Genomic DNA, 15,997 nt, shown 5'->3' on the forward strand with positions numbered 1-15,997 from the left:
TAGATATATATATATATATATTTACATAACATAGGCCCTTGGCCGAATTGTCGAGTAGAGGTTCAAAATACACCCCGCGGGTGGAATTGTGCGAATTAACAAAGTTCTTCAAAGACTACTGAAGCAGACAAAACAAAGATACAGCGGCAGCTTAGGAAGCAGCAGACGGACTCGGAGGGTCGGAGGAGGCACCAGCGCCAGGCGTCGGGGCGGCCGGCTGGCTAGTCTCGGCTTGATCGCCTCCGGCAGCAGTCTGGTCGGTTGCACGCGGCTCGTTGCTGGAGGCACGGTCGAGCTGAGGCTGGCCGTCTGCTCCGTCTTCTGGTGCCTCCGCCTCGCCTCCATCCTCCGCCTCGCCCTCTTCCTCGACGCTGGAGCCAATCACCTCCACTGAGTCCTCGCCGTAGTCTGGATTCATCCCAAACCACTCCGGCGGTACCTCCTCGCCGTCTTCAGACCGCTCGGGGACGAAGATGCTGGTGTCGGTGTACTCGGCGATCGCCGTAGCATGCTTGACGAGGGCGTCTTCCGTGGCCGCCAGCTCCGGCTGGGCCTCCGACCGAAGCGTGGCCAGCCGGTCAAGGTCCAGCCCCGGATACCATGCCTTGACGAACTCCAAGGCCCGACACAATCCATCTCGGGCCGAAGAGCCCTTCCAGGCCTCAAGACGACCAGCCGCGACCTCCAGCCAGTCGGCCGTCAGGCTGGGGATGTGCGGAGCCTGCATATCCGGCCACAGGGCGGCAATCGCCTGGGCACCGACACCCTGAAGCCGGCGTAGCATCCGGTGAGCCGGCCGGAGGCGAGCCTCGATGCTCAGGATGTGCTCGTCAAGAGTTCGGGGGGCATCGGCGGCAATCTCTGCGCCCTCCGCCCTCCGACCTTCACGGTCAGCCTCGATGGCTTGGATGGCAGCCTGCGACTGCCCAGGGAAGAAGTCTGCAAAGACGCGAAGAAACGAAGAAACTAGTCAAAAACCAGGAGTCGGCACGACTTAAATCGGCAGCTCGAAGAAAGAAAATGAAGAGACTCACCATCAACGATGTCTTCAATCTCGTGGAAGCCGGAGGACAGCAGTGCCTCCTTGTCAGACCAGGAGGAGCACTCGCTCGCGAACTCGGCCAAGAGGGCGGTTTCCGTCTCCTCCGCCTCCCTCTGCGACTTCACAAGCAGCTCCTTCTGCTCTGCCAATTGAGTGGCTAGCAGATCGCGCTCCGTGGCGAGCTTGCTGCACTCCTCCTCTTTGGCGCGCAAAGCGGAGTTGGCGTCGCTCAGCTGCTGTTGAAGAGCAGCGTTGGCCCCTGAGAAGAAGAAAGAAAGAAGGCGTCAAGCCACCAGTAAAGAAGGTCGCCAGGGAGATCCGACCCGACTGCTTAGCAGTCGGACCGAATCTCGGGGACTACAGCGTGCGGGTGCGCTAGCATGCCCCCGCGAAGAAGGAAAAGGACTTACTCCGGCTCTTCGACAGATCGGCGGTCTGCTTGCCCATCTCTTCAACGTTACGGTTGAAGGAAGTGATGCGGAGGTTGTGGTAATCCTACGACGAACGTTTCAGACAAAAAGTTAATACCCAAAGTTCATGAATTGAAGTTCCGGGCTGCCTGCTCAGCAGCCAGCCCGAAACTCAGGGACTACACCCAGTGGGTGCGCTGGCGCGCCCCCACAGAGAAGAACAAGAAAAACAAAGGCCAAAAGGAAAAACATACCCGGACGGCTGCCCGCGATGCCAGGTACGCCTTGGTGCAATTCTGGAGAGCGTCACCCTCGGCACGAAACTTCGCCTGGACGTCCAGAAGCGCCTGGTTCAGCGGCCCTGTGCCGCCTCCTCGCACCCACCCAATGGGCGTAGCGCTCGTCGCCTCGGCATCTGGGATCGCCGAGATGGCAGCGCCGGTTTCCAGGGGACGGGGCGCTGAAGTCGCCTTCTCCAGACGGCGGCGCGTTGGCGAGCCGACTTGGAGGAGTAGCCTCGCCACGACCTCGTCCTCGGTCGGCGGCACCGGAGGGCCCGCCGGCTGCTCGCCCTACGCACCTTCAGATGGCGGCGGAGGCGGCCGCGGAACGTTCTCATCCGGCGTACAGGGGTCACCGCCCTCCCCCTCCATGATGGGGTTCTCCCCGCCGGCTTCCCTAGTCTACCCCGTGAACTCTGGAGGCGGCGGCACAGAGTTCAACGGGGTGACGAGCACTGCCGACTGGAGGCGTGCGGCTTCCTCAGCCTGCTGCTTCGCCGCGGCGGCGGCTTCGGCCTCCGCTAGTTTTTTCTTAGCGGAGGCCTGCGCCCTGTCGGCCTCCGCCTTCTCCAGGCGGAGGGCCTTTTTTTCGTTGCGCTTCTCCTGCGCATTCCGCTCCGTCGCCTCCCGAAGGTCAGCAGCGGGGTCAATCCGCCGAGTGGTGGCGGACGTCTCCGCTGACCCCATGATAGAGGCGGTGGTGACCCTCTCAAGAGAGAGGGGAGCCCTGAAGCAAGAGGGGCAAGAAGAGACTCAGACAAATCACGAAGAAAGAATAAAACTTTGAAGACAGAATACTTACGCGGAGACCAACGGCGGCTTCTTCACTTCCTTACGGAAGCGGATGGCCTTCGCGGCCGCCTCGTCCCGCCGGGTCGCCGCAGCCGAACCCTTGGGCTTCTTCGGCCGACTGCCGAACAAGGTCGGCACGGCCCTGCGCTTCTTCCCGCTGCCTGGAGCGCCCGGCGCGGTAGAAGAACCCGTGCCAGGCTGGCTGGCTCCTGGCCGATGGCGAGGGGTGACTTCTCCCTCGGCGTCGTCGTCAGGCCAGTCGGCGAAAGTGGCCGAAGGCCTGAAGTTGCCCACTGTTCCTCCTCCTCCCTCGGCGTCATCTTCCAGAGTCGCCGCCCCCAGATTGGGGTCGTCGACGTCGCTCTCCGCCCGGTCGGCGAGGAACTCGCGGGCCGGCCCCGAGGTGCCGACTGGTGGGTGAAGGAGGGGATTCTAACCAAAGCCGATTGGTCAAAACAAAACTCGGCAAGAAGAAGACAATCCAAAGAAAGAAAAGAAAGGCGACTCACCGCGGGCGGGGGGTTGTCGCGGGAGTACGGCTCCTTGCCGAATTGCCAGTTCTCCAGGAGCCTGCTGTCTGAGAGATAGTTCACCATGAAGGCCACCTCTTCGTGAGGCATGTCCTTGGTGCACATCTGACTCGGGTCACGGTGCCCGCTCATCTGGAATATCATATGAGGGTGGCCTTGGAGTGGGAGAACTCGGCCCGAAACGAAGGCGGCAAGTAGATCCGGACCAGTCGGAGTCGCGTGATGGCGCCGGCTCCTGCAGGCGTCAGCGACTTGGCCCGATACGACCAGTTGGGCAGTCGCCCGGCTGGCGGGCCAGCTTCGAAAGCCGGCAAGTTGACCCAGTCTCCCCTCGCGGAGGCGTTCTTGACTTAGAAGTAGGATCTCTGCCACATCTTCACCGACTTGATCAGCGAGATGGAGGGGAAGGGATTGTCGGCCCCCGACCTTTGCACGACGATGAAAGCGCCGCACTGAGCCGGCACGCCCACAGCCTGGGTGCCGAGCTTGGAGAAGAAGAACTCCCCCCCAGAGCTCGAGGGTGGGGAGGACTCCGAGGAAGCCTTCGCACATGGCCACGAAGGCGGACAGAAGCACCACTGCGTTGGGGGCGAGGTGGTGCGGCTGGAGGCCGTGGAACTCCAGGAAGGACCGAAAGGAACTGCTCGCCGGCAGCCCCAGCCCGCGCAGGCAGTGCGAGCGAAAGATGACCCGCTCGCCTCCTGCGGTGCGGGGGAAATCTCCCCCTTCGGCGCAAGACGCACCTGCATGCGATCCTCGCCGGGAAGCCGACGGGTCCGGTGGAGGAACTCAATGTGGTCTTCATGAACTTCGGAGCCGTCCCAGGTGCCGGAGCGCATTGGGGGAGGCGCGGCGGCGGAGGAAGAACTCATCGTGAGCTGTCTCCGTAGTGTTCGCCGGAGCTTGGGCGTGCGGCGGAGCGAAGAAGAGAAGAGGGAGGAAGAGAACGAGGAGTAGTGGGAAGGAGGGGCGCGCGTGCCCCCCTCTTCCCCCTACTTATAGCCTCGTGGGCTACAAAGCCGAGGGGGCGGACGTGGGGATTTACTGCGCCCACAACCCCACGACCCCCACGATCCACGATAAAGTTACTGCGTGCAGTAACTCCACGGGAATCCCAACCATCCATCGGGGCCGCAGCGGATCCGCTCGGGCGCCGAGGCGCGGTAGTGGCGGGCCCCGCCTATGGGCCTGTCCCGTCGCGCGCGTAGGCTGGCAGGACGGCCTAGCCACGTGCCCTCGCGTTACAGGCCAAGAACGGGCGACGGCCTGAAGGCTTAGCTAGCACGCCACTTAAATCCCGCCGCAACGTTCGAAATACTGAGCGAGTCGGAATTGAGTGAGTCCGAGTTGAGCAAGTCCGACTCCTCCTAGTCGGCCCGGCAGAAGTCAATCAAAGACCATGTGTTGAGCACCCGGAAAGAGAAACTGCTGAGGCTTCTCGGCCGATCGTCCGCGGCGCCTCACCAGCTTCGGGGACTACTGTCGGAGTAATGGGCCACGGGTAGGCCAACCCGAGTCCCATAACCTTTCAAGACATCGGGGCAGGCTGCGCCCCTCAAGACCCCAGGACAAAGAGCCGCCTCCTGAGGAGTCGACGGCAAGGCGGCCGACTGCCCGCTCACGGCCGAGTCCCAGGGACGACTTCCAGAGAAGCCGGCTTTGGGGAGTCGGCCTGCGACTCCAACAAACCCCATGACCTCATCAAAGGGGACGAGGCAGGGGCGTGGCTACAGCAAAGCCCACCCCGCCCCTCACCGAGGGCAGGCATGGCCACAGCACGCCGTACCCCGGAAGATCTCCGTGCGGCGTGGCGCTGTTGCCATGCCGGCCCTGACATCAGCACCACAGGGCCAAATCCTGCACCCACGACGGCTTGTCTGTATGGCCTGGAGGCAGCAGGGCCCACCAGTTAGTGAGACCTCGGGAGACGGCGGGAGAACCACCAGTCGGACCCGTCGGGAGTCGGCCCGGGGGAGTCGGCCGAGCCCTCCCCCGGGGCCCACGCGCCATTAATCAAGATGAGATGGGGAGTGGCAACATTTATCGCCCGCCAGGCAGCGGGGCTGTTGCCACGACCTCATGATCTAGCCCGCGTCATCAGAAGTACGGCTACAGTAATCAGCAGCCGGCAAGACCCGCCCGCGGCGGACGCGGCATGTCGGCTCCGTACCCGGCCAGTCGGCGGGCCCCAGCGGTCAGCAGAGAAGACGGAGGCCAGAGACACTAACGGCTGGGCCCGCGCCCAGTCGGATTACCATTGTACCCCTGGGGGGTAGGCCTATATAAACCCCCCAGGGCACCCATGCAAAGGGTTGGAACCCATTAGCTCTAGACCAGATCAGATAGGAGGGAGGGAGCTAGTCTTGCCCTCTCCCACCACCAGAAAACAGCTCAAGGAGCAACCGTGTAAGCACTTTGACATAGTGATCATGCGGAGACCCCGCAAAGCAACAGTAGGGGTATTATCTCCCCGGAGAGCCCCGAAGCTGGGTAAGATTCGCCGGCGTGCATGTCTTCGCATCATCCCGTTTCCAGGCACCGGCGACGTTCCACTCGCCCCCACCATGATAAGCCATCCGTTGGCATATGTCGCACCAAACCCCCGACATAACGGCAGTCCAGCACTCGCCTAAGTTTGGAAAAATCCTACCGAGTGGAGAGCAGTCCTCCCACTCCGGGGCTTAGCTGCAGTCGAGCACTCGCCTAAGTTCTCTCACCAAGAGACTTAACGGCAGTCCAGCACTCGCCTACGTTTGAAAAAAAATCCTACCGAGTGGAGAGCAGTCCTCCCACTCGGGGGCTTAGCTGTAGTCGAGCACTCGCCTAAGTTCTCTCACTAAGGGGCTTAACGGCAGTCCAGCACTCGCCTAAGTTTGAAAAAACCCTACCGAGTGGAGAGTAGTCCTCCCACTCGGGGGCTTAGCTGCAGTCGAGCACTCGCCTAAGTTCTCTCACTAAGGGGCTTAACAGTACTCCAGCACTCGCCTAAGTTTGAAAAAACCCTACTGAGTGGAGAGCAGTCCTCCCACTCGGAGGCTTAGCTGCAGTCGAGCACTCGCCTAAGTTCTCTCACTAAGGGGCTTAACGGCACTCCAGCACTCGCCTAAGTTTGAAAAAACTCTACCGAGTGGAGAGCAGTCCTCCCACTCGGAGGCTTAGCTGCAGTCGAGCACTCGCCTAAGTTCACTCACTAAGAGGCTTAACGGCAGTCCAGCACTCGCCTAAGTTTGGAAAAATCCTACCGAGTGGAGAGCAATCCTCCCACTCGGGGGCTTAGCTGCAGTCCAGTACTCACCTAAGTTTAAGACCCATTCCTATCCGCAAGGATGACGAGGTGCAGGTCGACTGCAACCTTCTCCTTTGGAGCTGCGGTACAAAGACAACGTCTGCTTCATCCCCATCCGCAAGGACGACGAGGTGCAAGACGACTGCAACCTTCTCCTTCGGAGCTGCGGCACAAATACAACGTCCGCTCCATCCTTATCCGCAAGGACGATGAGGTGCAGGTCGACTGCAACCTTGTCCTTCAGAGCTGCGGCACAAATACAACGTCCGCTCCATCCTTATCCGTAAGGACGACGAGGTGCAGGTCGACTGCCACCTTCTCCTTCGGAGCTGCGGCACAAATATAACGTCCGCTCCATCCCTATCCGCAAGGACGAAGAGGTGCAGCAAGCAAAGTCCATCCGAAGGTAAACATAAGCACATTCGGAGATAAACCAAATTCAGATAAATACTAAAAGGTTCCAAGCAGCGAATCAAAGGTACTCGGGCACCAAGCCCGAAGGAGTTTAACGGTTACAGAAACCACTCGGCATTCCGAGGCAAATTTAAAGCGTATCCAAGTTTCATAAGATTGTTCACTCGGTCGGAGGAGGGCTGGCAGGCTCCATGAATGAGTCCAGATCGATCCCATCAGCGATCCGAGTAGCGGCAACAATGAAAGTCTGCATGAAGGACTGGAAGTCGTGCTTTTTGGTGTTAGCGACTTTGATCGCAGCCAGCTTGTCTTCACGAGCCTCCTTGCAATGGACTCGCACCAGGGACAGCACCACATCAGCACCACACCGGGCGGAGGATTTCTTCCATTCTTGCACTCGGTTAGGGATCTTGTTCAGTCGAGTCATCAGAGATTCCAGATCATTCTGAAGCGTCGCCCCCGGCCAAAGCGTCGAGTCGATTCAAGAGACAACCTCCTTCAGGTGTGCGAGGTAGCTTGTGGCGCTGGCGATACGGGACTCCAGTCGGAGCACGTTCATCGCAGTTTCATCATAGACCGGGGAAGCGATAGGGTCCAGACCCGTCTCGACCCTTCCAGTTTCTTCGTCAAAGTCTTGACAAAGTTCTGCAGCCAAAACTCAATTCAATCAACCGAGCAAAATACGATGGCAAGCATCAACACAGTCGGATTAAAAGAAATACCTCCCAACACGAGATAAAGCTTCTTGGCGAGGGTCCTCAGATAAGCTTCTGTGTCGTTCCTCTTGCGGATCGAAGACTCCAACTTTTCGTTCAGGACGACCTTATCCTTCTTCAGGCTGGTCACTTCGCGGTTAGCTTCATTAAGACAAGATGTCAGTCTAGTCACCTCTCCTTCAAGCGTTCCGACTGAAGCTAGCTTCTTGTCTGCGAGAACGGTTTTGTCTTGGGCTGCTTTTTGTGCGGTGGCGAGGTCCGAGTCCTTCTTGTCCAGAGCCAACTTCATTTTCTCTGCAAAAGAAATAATCGAAACAAAAAAGAGATCAAAGAGATATATTGAAGTTCAGTCGGCAATCAGTTACCTTCCATACCAGCGGCCTCATCTTGAGCTTTTTTCAGATTTTGCTGAGCCAATTCCAAGTCTAAGTTGAGTTGCCTCTGCTTCTCTTCGAGTTCGGCAAACTTGGAGATAAGAGTACAAGACTTCTGCAGGAGGCAAGAGACAGATCAATCGATAGGTTCGAAGGCAGTTCATTTTCAAGTGAATAAAACCTAAAGAAGTGGGCAACAAGCTGTTCAGACCCCAGTCAACTGCCAGCAGTTGACCGCGGTCTAGGGGACTACACCCAGTGGGTGCACTTGGCGTGCCCCCACCGGTTCTGATCCCACTCGACCGGCCCGCCGGAGTCGAGTGCAAGGAGTAAAAAAGAGAGAGAGAAAGAACAATTGCGCCGTCAAGAAAGAAGAACTCAGACCACAGTCGACTGCTAGCAGTCGACCGCGGTCTCGGGGACTACACCCAATGGGTGCACTTGGCGTGCCCCCACCGGTTCTGATCCCACTCGTCCAGACCGAGTGGAAGAGCTAAACTACCAAAAAACGACAGCAACACCCAGTGGGTGCTCTAATTCAACGCGAACAACAGGAGATTGTGCAGAAGAAGATTTTTCGAGAACAAAAACAGTCGGAAAGTCTACTCACCTGGACGTTGGCCCGAAGGGCGGCACTAGCTTCGTAGGCAGCCTGACTGCTCTCGTGCACTATCTTCACCCGCTCCATCATCATATCAGCCTATCGGATGGCTTCCGCAGCCGCTTCTGACTGGTTGTCTGGGACAGGGTAGCTGGTGAAAAAATGTGCACACGACCCAGTTGCAGCTGCTTGAGGCTCCGTGGTGTGGAGTTGGATAGTTGAAGGAACCACAGGCGCGGTCGACCGCGTGGGATGCCCACTGGGCAAGGGTGCAGCGAACGTCACAGTGGCCCTTCCCGCATTTTCAGCTTGACAGACGGGAGGCGTTGCAGGTGGGTCTTGGCGAGCCACCTTGCGAGCTGTTACCTTCTTGCTCTTCCTAGGCTTAGGAGCCACATCTTCGTCATCGTCTGGAAGGTCAATGATGTTGGGTGGAGCTGCAAGACAGAACATTCGACCCCAAGTGAACCACTCGACCCTAAAAGGATCAAGAATCGAAACCGCAAGAGTTCATACCTGGGTTAGAGGTTACCGCATCCTCCATTTCCTCGTCCCGGTACTGGTATGAAGAGGTCCCTGACGTAGCAGCACTGCAAAGGCCTGCATTCAATCGGTTACACCCAGTTAATTGAATCCACATAAAGGACAAGTCAGATGGTTACCCGGAGATAGTAGGAACGGTCACTTTGATCCGAGGCAAAGCTTTGGGCGGTTTGGAAGAGATGGCTTTCGGCACTTTCGGTGCTGGAAGTGGCGCGACCTTGGAGTGCTTTGGAGGCTTCTCAGTCGGCGTCGAGGAAGACGTCCTGAGGTGCTTCGAGGATTGCCCGATCGGCACAGCCACCAAGTCCAGAGCGCGTGCCGGGTCATGAGTGTGCTTGGACCTCCTCTTCCTGCGAGGAGGCGAGTCGACTTCTTCCTCATCGGTCGACTCATCGCTCTCCTCATCCTCCTCGGCTTCCGAATGCTCCTCGCCGCTCTCGCCCCCGCTCCCTTCTGCTTCAGCGCCGGGGTCCTGCACTCCATTGGGCATCGAGTACATTTCAATGAGGGCCTGAAAGGATAAGAATCAAAAGACATTCAGTCGACCACAAACGGGACATCACGTGGTGAATCGGAAAGATACTTGATAAAACAGAAATATACCTGCTCCGGCTGGCGCGAGTTGTCGAATGGAATCACCCTCCTAGATCCCCGAGGGTTGTCTTTGTTGCCAGTGATTCCCCTCAACCAGTTCTCCAAGATATCCTCGCTAACCTCCTCCGGGTGGATCCGAGTGGTATCCTCGAGCCTAGAGTACATCCACATAGGATGATCGCACGCCTGAAGAGGTTGGATGCGTCGACCGAAAAAGACCTCCAACAGATCCATCCCGGTCACTCCGTCGCGGACAAGCTGGACGACCCGTTCAACCAGCCCCTTGACCTGCACCATCTCTTCTGGAACTACCTTCAAGGGAGCAGGCTTCTCCACTCGAGCCAAGGAAAAAGGAGGAATTCTAGTCGACTGGCCAGGGGTTGGCTGATCCTTGCAGTAAAACCAAGTCGACTGCCAGCCCCGGACCGAGTCTGGAAGGATCATCGCTGGGAAAGTACTTTTGCTCCTCATCTGGATCCCCAGACCACCGCACATCTGGATCACCCGCGTCCTCTCGTCACTCGACTTGGCCTTTTTGACCGACTGGGAACGACAAGTGAAGATGTGTTTGAAAATCCCCCAGTGCGGTCGACAGCCCAAGAAGTTTTCGCACATGGACACGAAAGCGGCCAGATAGACTATGGTGTTCGGAGTGAAATGGTGGAGCTGAGCCCCAAAGAAGTTCAAAAAACCCCAGAAGAAAGGGTGGGGAGGCAGTGAGAATCCGCGATCTACGTGGGTTGCTAGGAGGACACACTCACCCTCTCTGGGCTGCGGCTCGGTTTCGTCCCCCGGGAGCCGGGCCGACTTGTGGGGGATCAATCCCCCCTCCACTAGGTCGTCGAGGTCGTCTTGCGTGATTGCCGAGCGGATCCAGTCGCCCTGGATCCAGCCCGCCGGCAGGCCGGACCTCGACGAGGATCCGCCCCGGCTGGTCCGCTTGCCCTTCGCCTTCGCGGTCGCCTTCTTCGCGTGTTCCAGCGCCGTTGTCTTATCCTTCCCCATGGTGGCGGATCAAGCTCGAGCGGAAGTCCGGCGACGAGGCGAAAGCGAGAGTGGCGGAGAGATCGGGAGAAAGAGAAGAGAGAATGGGAGCGTGCGGAGCAGAGGCCTGACCTGAGACCTTTTATAAGGCCTTCCACCGAGTGGCTGACTGGTGGACCCAAGCGATCTAAACAGATCCTGCAACAGTCACGCGCGCAGTACGTGGCAAAAAAGGTGGCGCGGGGATCGAGGAAACTTGCCTAATCCGTCCCAATAACCTCGGTTCCTCCCGTCTGGCGCACTTCCCAAAATTTGAATCCCACGAGATCCGCGGAGAGCAGAACAACCTGTCAGACTGAAGACAAACACCCTTTACATTCAAAATTTGAATTCCACCCTTTACCATGAAAGGAGTCGACGTCATCTCCTCAACTCATTGTTTCAGGAAAAGGCATATTCATAGCACAAAGAGTGGGTCGGAAGTGTTCTCAACCCCTTCCTCACTCAAACCCTGATCCATTCGGGGGCTAATGATGAAGCTATGTACCTAGGGTAGGGTCATGGACCTGTCCAGCATACCCTTCCCAAGGACATCTTTACAAAGAATTAGAAGCAGTCGAAGAGAAATCATCATCCACTCGACCGCGGAGATGCGCTCACTCGACCACCTTGAAAACACTCGACCACCAGAAGATGAGAACCCTTCACTCTGCAATGGTTAGGACTTAAACCATAGCATTATGACCATTTATGACATTTTACTGTAGGCGTTACCAGTAACGCCTTTCCTTTATGAGCATTGAACCATGAGTAACGGAGGGGAGCTGGGGTCCTGGCGCACTCTATATAAGCCACCCCCTTCCTCTAGGATAAGGGTTCGCACTTTTTTGTAAACTCACACACACATATAATCCAGTCGACCGCCTCAGGGCACCGAGACGTAGGGCTGTTACTTCCTCCGAGAAGGGCCCGAACTCGTAAAACTCGTGTGTACAACTACTCCATAGCTAGGATCTTGCCTCCTCATACCTACCCCCCATTCTACTGTCAGTCTTAGATCCATGAGACCAAGCACTGCATTTGCTCCTCTGCCAAGCACTGGATTTGCTCCTCTTCCAAGCACTACATTTTCTCCTCTGCCAAGCACTGGATTTGCATTTGCTCCTCTTCCTCTCCTTGTTGCTGGATTTCCTCTCCTCTTCCTCTCCTTTTCCTTCCTCTTCCTCTGCCAGTAGCTTTAGATCCTTCTCCTCTGTCAGCTATGGTTCTTGCCCTTGTCTTTCTAGCAATGTTCATCTCTGTAGTGACCCTTGGTTGTGGTATTGCAGCACCAGCAGCAGCAACAAATGAAGATTGTTGTGGCAATGGGCCATGAACTCTTTGTTGAGCTCTTCTAGCTCTATCTCTGGTAGCCATGTTGAAGACCATGCTGGTGGGTGACTCATTAGGATCTAACCTAGGATCTGGCCTGGTGGGGTATATGTTCTGCAAAGAAGATCATATTATTCAGTTAAAACTGAAACATTCTTTAGTTAGAAGTGAAACTTTATTAGTTACAAGTGAAACATACCTGCAAAAAAGTTGGATCATCATAATTTTCATCCACCAGCTCTACCCCTTCTTCAACAAGTGCTTCCTGCCATCTGTAGTGGCCCTTTCTGTTGTGGTCAGCTCTGCCACATATGGAGCAATGCATTGTAACACCTTTCTTGTTCAAATATCTCACACCATGTTTGATTTTCTCTTTAGATGTTTTTTCTGTTTTTCTTTGGCATGCCCAGTTGTTTAGTGAACACAGGTGGAAAAACCTTGTATCCTGGCTGCACCTCCCAGTATTTAGGGTCTCTTAGAGGGACCAGTGTGTAGCCATATGCTTTCATATAGTTCTCCACAGTGTAGCAGTCATGAACCATTAACTCTGAGTCAATTCTTTCTTCCCTACAACATGCTATGGAATGGCCACAAGGCACACCAGATAACTGCCATATCCTGCAATCACAGGTATGCAAACACAAGTCCACTGAGTAGCTAGAATTTCCAGACTGAACTCTGAATTTTTGTTGGCCAGCTTCTGAAACATGACAATTAGCAGCAAATTCAGTGTTCTTGTCTAACTTCTTCTTGATCTTTGGGCATATTCTCTGCCCTGCCCACTTTTCTATTGCTTCTCTTTGTTTGCTCACAAGCCTTTGCATGATTTTGTAGAATATATATTCAAGCATTGACAACACTGCCATCTCTCTGCCTTCAAGGATATAGCTGTTAAATACTTCAGAATTATTGTTCAGTAGAATGTCACATTTGGGAAATTCACTGAAAAATGCTTTACACCAAGTCTTTGGATCAAGTCTTTCAGTCCAATGAAATGCAGCTGAACTATCTGCATCCATTTTCTCACAGTTCTGCCTCCACTTCACTTTGTTTGGTGATCTTGCAATGGCACACAGGTCTTGCTTCAGCAACTCTCCCTTGTGCTTCTCATTGAAATTCTGATAGATATGCCTCACACAAAACCTATGCTCTGCATCTGGCCACACTTTCTGCACAGCATTTATCAATCCCTTTTGCTTGTCACTCATAATTGTGAAAGGAGCACTGTTAGTGATGTTTAGATCATCTCTTGTCAGAAACCATTCCCAGGATCCTGTGCATTCTACTTCAACCCAACCCATTGCAATGGGGAAAATGCAGTCATTTGGATCAATTCCAACAGCACTAAGCAAAACTCCTTTGAACCTTATTTTCATGTGACATCCATCAATGAAAATGATAGGCATGCACCCCTTTAACCACCATCTTTTACATGCATCATAAGACCAGTACAGTGTCTTCAGAAACTTCCTGCCCATTGGAAATTTTGGGTCTTTCTTAAGCTCAGTTGATAACAGAAATGTAGAGCCAGGGTTTGTACTCCTTAACTCATGACCATAGTCCCATAGCCTACTGAACTGATGTTCTTCATCACCATGGATCTCTTTCAGGGCTGCAGTTTTAGCCCTTGCTAGCTTCCATATGTTAGGGGTCACATTGAATGCCTTGGTGATTTTTCTTGAAAATGTACCAAGTGACATTTTCTGGTCATCCCTGAACTCATCTATGAAATACTGGCACAGAAACTTAGTTGTCATCTGCCTTATCTTTCATTTCTTCTGACAAAAGTGCTCTCGATAGTAAGCCTTGATTGCAAATCCACCTGTCCTGTTGTCCTTCCCAGCTTTTAGCCACCATGGGCAACCTCTTTCACAAACAGCCTCTATTCTAGTTTTATCATTCTTTAACTTCTTGATCTGAACTCTGTTCTTAACAGAATATGCAGTAATAGCAAGTCTAAGCTCCTTCACATCAGCAAAGACCATCCCAACATTGAAGGCAGGGGCAACCATGTCCACTTTTGAATTGAAGGCAGTAAACTTGTACATCAACTGCTCTGCTTCCTCAATGGGCAGATTAAGATCTTCATCATTAAGCAAATAGTCATCTACCTCCACATCATCCTCTTCTTCCTCAGCTTCTTCATCAACATCAAAGTTAATGTTGTCATCATAAAGATCATCATCCCCCTCATCTATGTCATAATCACAGTCACTGAAATCTGAGTCAGAAACAACTATATCTTCAATCACTGTTGCTCCATCTTCAGTAAGCAAATTGTGATCTACACCTTGTATAACCAAGCTTTCAGGTTCTGTTCTAGTTACAGGAAACTCTAAAAATGGCTCGTCTTCGTTGACAGAAATTACACTCTGGTGGAAAGATGCTTCAGTTGCAGTGTGCATTGCAACAGGGCACTGAATTGATGGCAATGTGCATATGGATTCAGCCCTGAAATTGCTGATGAAATCTACATGGTCAACCATAATAGCAAGCACTTTATGATCGACACTAGCTCTGATGATGTGTTGCACATCATCATCAGATTTAATTCTGACCAAACCATCTGCAATTGATTTGTCAGGCAAGCACCACTAAAGTATGTGCTCACCCACTGGATATCCCAACCAAGTTAGGTGGTCTTCAAGGAAAGAATATGAGAATGTGGTAGCATCAACATAATCAAGAACTTCCACTGAAGGGTTCCAGTACTCCAAATTACGGATTGGGCCACAGAAAAGTACACCATGCTCAAGTTCAAGTGTAAAGAAAGAAGTGTCCACCCTTTGTCCATTTGCTGAATCACACACTGCATCAAAGATGTGTAATTTGTAAGCATTGCACAATGATGTATAAAATTAACAGTAAAATTCAGTTAGCTCAGAAGTTCAGTTAAATAAGATGTTCAGTTAACTACAGTGCACTAAAAACATTGTGAATAACTACAGTGCACTGACAAAATTCAGATGACTACAGTTAACTGAAAAAATTCAGATAACTACAGTTAACTGAAAAAATTCAGATAACTACAGTTAACTGACAAAATTCAGTCAAATGTCCAAAAAGCAAGACTTGGGCTAACTGAAGTTGCTGCCATTGAACACAACCAACTGGTGGCATCACTAACACCATTGCACAAGTAAGCATTAGCATTGGACAACTAAATTTGGTGGCAATGAACACAATCCACTATTGCCAGATTTGCTTCCGATGCACATGAATGGAGGACCGAACAACTCGCGTCTAACAAGCTAACATGTGAACGAGAAAGAAGGAACCAATTGTCAGGCCAAACCCAAGACTTTGCGAGGCTAAAACCTAAACTAATCTACTCGGCCAAAACCCACTATGCAAAAACCCTAGCTTTACTGCCGTAAGAAAAAACAAACAGCATCCAACAAGCACACCACCGTGAGACACACAGACGCGGCGAGGCTGATGTGGACGGCAACGACAAACCGGCGACGAGGAAACAGAGCACGGGCGGAACAAGGAAGAGGCGGAAGAGGGGACAGGAGCTCACCATAGTCTGGTGGGATGACGCCGAACGGCCGGATGAGATGAGCGGAAAGAGGTGGCTCAATCCCGCCGGTGAACTCCGGCGACGACGGCGCCATGACAACCGTCATCAAGAAATCGCCACACACACTGTCTCCCCCGACAGGACAGCGGGAGAGATCGAACGGATCTGTGAACTCCTGTTGCATTTAATTCAGGTGGGGTGTAGTGCGGGTTCAATCGAGTGAACGCCAGGGGCCTTTGTGCAAAATTGCCACAGCTGACCGGTCCACCCCTTGGACTGCCACATGTCACGCTGTGAGTGGCTGTGGACCAAAACATCACATAGGGTGTCAAATTTGTGGAGTCCTCAATAACATTTTGCAAGTTTTGGACTAAAACACCACATTCTGTGCAAGTTTGTGGACTTGGGATGCTATTACCTCATACATCAACGATGCCTTTGCACGCTCAACTTCAAACATGAAACACCCCTCAAAAAAAAAGTTCAAACATGACACGCCCTCAATCTAAAATTTATCTTTCTGATTTGATCCGCAT

The 15,997-nt window shown here is 53.7% G+C and overlaps 1 pseudogene; it reads right to left on the reverse strand.

Annotated features, from left to right (window-relative positions):
• Nucleotides 1-11,689: 11,689 nt before the first annotated feature.
• On the reverse strand, nt 11,690-15,555 carry LOC147986068 (uncharacterized; annotated as a pseudogene).
• Between the last annotated feature and the right edge of the window lie 442 nt (nt 15,556-15,997).

This window comes from Triticum urartu, chromosome 2A (genome assembly GCF_056163025.1).
Source record: "Triticum urartu cultivar PI428250 chromosome 2A, HENAU_Tu73, whole genome shotgun sequence".
Taxonomy (NCBI): domain Eukaryota; kingdom Viridiplantae; phylum Streptophyta; class Magnoliopsida; order Poales; family Poaceae; genus Triticum; species Triticum urartu.